Raw genomic sequence first — 3,542 nt, 5'->3', positions numbered from 1 at the left:
AACACAGCTACCCAATCCAGAAAAAAAGCACGAACATGGAAAGGCAGTGAGCTTGTGTGTCAGATATTTCTGCAGTGCCCAAACACTGTACTTGCTCACATTTTTGGCCTGCAGGCGTGTGATGAAAGATCAAAAATTGTCACAAGTTCTCCTCTGTAAGGTAGCACAAACTAAATAAAAGCTAAAGATAAAATTAAGATTTTTTTACATCCTGGAGAAGCCACCTGTAAAACAAGAGGTGCGACACTCCACTCTAGATGTCTTTAACTCATTGGGAGGAAGGTGGAAAGCAAGAGTTCTCAGGTAAGAAAAGCAGCACTTGCCTCTAACGTAACTTGCACAATTCAGCTCCTTATCATACATTTGATAATTCCCTCCTTTTACACAGCTGTTGTGAGAGAACATGGGACTAGAGCAGTCGCACCCTAAAGGATTACACTAATTCCTATCCAGCCTCAGAGCACCTTCTGCAGAAACTGTTCGATCCAGACAGCTCATAAATAGCAACTACTCCTCCACCTCAAATCACGTTCTTGTGTATTGCCATGTTCTACCAGTTTTATTATAATAAAGGGCAAAAATAAGACAACACTAGAAACATCAAAAGGCCTTGAAAGTGCTGAAGGAGACACACAAACATTTTACTCTCAGACATGTTATGGTTACATGAATACTTCCCAAGTGCCATAGTTCAAATAAAAATATATTCATACAAATTTAAAAAAAATACAATTTATATACACTGTGGAATTAGCTTACATAATTTCATGACAAAAAACAGTGCAAAAAAACAAATGGAAAGGTAAGTTGCTACCATTGGAATGGCTCACAGTAAGTTAACAATTCAAAACTGCATAATTAACACTGCACAGGAAGCCATTAGGCAGGGGAGAATGCCCCATACTACCCTCTCACTTCTGCCATCAATACTAATCCAGTTCTTCGTTACTATTCCTTTAGTGTTACTCTGAGTAAAAGGTTACAGGCACCTATGTTAGAAGTTAGTTTCTTGGTAAATCACTAAGCAACCAGAGCCAGAGTAGAAGCAGTTAGTGTGTTGTAAGAAAGGAAATAAGTGAGCAAAGTGGGAGAACAAGACTGATTCAACACAAGCCCCTTTGCATCCATCCTTAGCAGAAGGAAAATGCTGCATGTCCAAGCATCACATGAATTTGCAATTCCTTTTCTGCAAGCTATGTAACAGTGATTGCACACAGGAGATTTCCCTTTAGAGCAGTTGACAGGGTCACCCACCACCCTTCTTTAAAAATTCCTTACTGCAAGAGTGAAAGGAGTGTTTTTGCCAGCTGAAAGGTTTGAATAAGACAGATGCACAGGCAGAGCAGACAGTGCTGAGAGCAAGTGGCCTTCTCATGGGGAACCACAGCTGGTGCTCAGACAAATCTTGACAAGATTTTTCAACCTGTCTTGTCTGGATTGTCTAACTCCAGGCCTCAGTAGGAATGACAAGACATCCTGCAGCAAAATATACTGCTGCAGTTTGTGTACAGAAATAAAATAGGATATGACCAGCTCAAGGCAAACAATCTAAGGAGCCCTATTCATGTGCAGGAAGAGAAGGAACCTTCTACACACAATCACTCACCATGAGCAAGAGGAAAAAGATTTGTCATGGTGAGACATATGGCATTCTTGACAGGTACTCTGACAGTATGGGACTGCTAATTCTACATTAAAGTGATCTGAAACCTCATCAAAACAGGATTCCTGTGATAACTACCCATGAGCACAAATCCTTTGAATGAAAAGTAGGTTAACAGAAGCATATTTCAGGTGTACAGTCCAGCTTTAGGGAGTGTTAAAAGGTGCTGGAAGTTTCTTAGGATAGCTCAGTGCAAGACCAGAGCTCAGGGAACACAGGCGTTTCAGAAATCATCTGCAGAGACTATCCAGAAAGAACAAACATCCTTACTCTGCTTACAGGGAAATAACTTGCAAGTCAAGTGCAGTAGCTGATGCCAACTTATATGCTCTAAGGAACATGCCACACCTGTCCCAGCCAAGGAGCCCAGGTTGAAGGCACAAGATGGATGCTGTCTGTAGGAAAACACCTTTGCTTTATTCTTGGAAGTTTAAGAGCTTGCATGCCTTATTTGAAATGGAGCTAGGATGTTCAGAAGCCAGCAAAACTATTTCAGTGGAGGAGACAAGAGCTGTCGCTGCAAGTTCCACAGTAAGAAAGGGAAAAGGACAAACATACTCCCTGCTCTTCAGATAGATCACTTCCCAAGCAGCCCTGGAGAGTGGCCACAGTTAACAAAGGAAGCTGGGACACACACAGCTTCCTTCACAACTGCCATTGCACATACCACAGTCCACTATTTCTGTTGTGGAAATGGTATAAATCCATTCTTGAAAACAAAGATCTGCCCTTCTTCTATTAGTAAGGCAGCAGGTGGGAAAGAACGCTAAGGATAAAAAGGCCTCCAGATGTCAATGGAGAGAAATAAATGTTTTTAAAAAATAAAAATCTCCAAATGCTTACAAACAGCTTTGCTAAAAACCAAACTTTCCAGCTGAGTCATGCTATACACTGTATGACAAGGACCAATTCTACCCTAAAACTTGGCCTCAGGAACCATTTGTAAGACCAAGTTTCCTCTCATCTGCTGGACAAAATTCAAAAGCCTCCCATGACTCAGCTGTCTCTATTGCAAGCACAGCCAGAGAATACATCTGTCTACCAACTACCTGGACTGGAAAGCCTCTATGAACATCCAAGAGTTCCACTGACTTAAAGAGGCCTACATCAAGACCATGGCTGGTGCCCTGGGCACAAAACTTCTTCCTAACCCTAACTGTAGTAGGGCTCAGCAGCCAGCAGTTTGTAGAGCAGTGCCCTGGAACAATCAGTTTCCACAAAGTCAGTCAAAGAGGCTGCTTTAACAGATTTAGTGTTTTGACACATGTAAGGGAAGGGCAGAATTTCTTCAGGGTCAGTCAGGAAAATCTTCACCATAAATGAGTTCCTGAATTCAGAAAATATAATAATGTCCAATTTCCTTCTGCCACAACTCCCATCTAGCTAGCTCCTTATGGCAGACAACAGGTTAATCAGAGTGCTCAGAGGCTGTGTAGAAGCTTTTCTGGGATACATTCCCCATGTTACTTGGCCCAGTCTCCTGGCTGACAGAATGCTCTGTGCTTTATCAAGCCAATCAGCTCTGCAGCCCCTGGAGGAACAGTGCTGGCTGCCCACTGAGGGTTATCTGTATGCAAAACTCAGGAGGGCAGGTGCCTGCTGGAACAATACAGGTGCTGGTCAGGATGGTACCTGCTGAAGCAGTGAACTGGCTGCAACTGGCTTCTAAATGCTGATTTTACCCTTACAGATATTGGGCTGTTGCAGCTGCAAACATTATCCCAAGCATTTTTAGAGCACAGCCAGCCTCACTTATCACCCTGCAGCAGAACCTGCCTGTTAGTCACCAGCACCAAGTATCCCTCCAGCACAGCAGCCTGAAGTTACATCAGCTCCTCTCATGACACAGAGATAATTCAACCAAGCCCAGAGACAGGGC

The sequence above is a fragment of the Phaethon lepturus genome, unplaced genomic scaffold (genome assembly GCF_000687285.1).
Source record: "Phaethon lepturus isolate BGI_N335 unplaced genomic scaffold, ASM68728v1 scaffold21986, whole genome shotgun sequence".
NCBI lineage: Eukaryota > Metazoa > Chordata > Aves > Phaethontiformes > Phaethontidae > Phaethon > Phaethon lepturus.
This window is presented reverse-complemented; position numbering follows the sequence as displayed.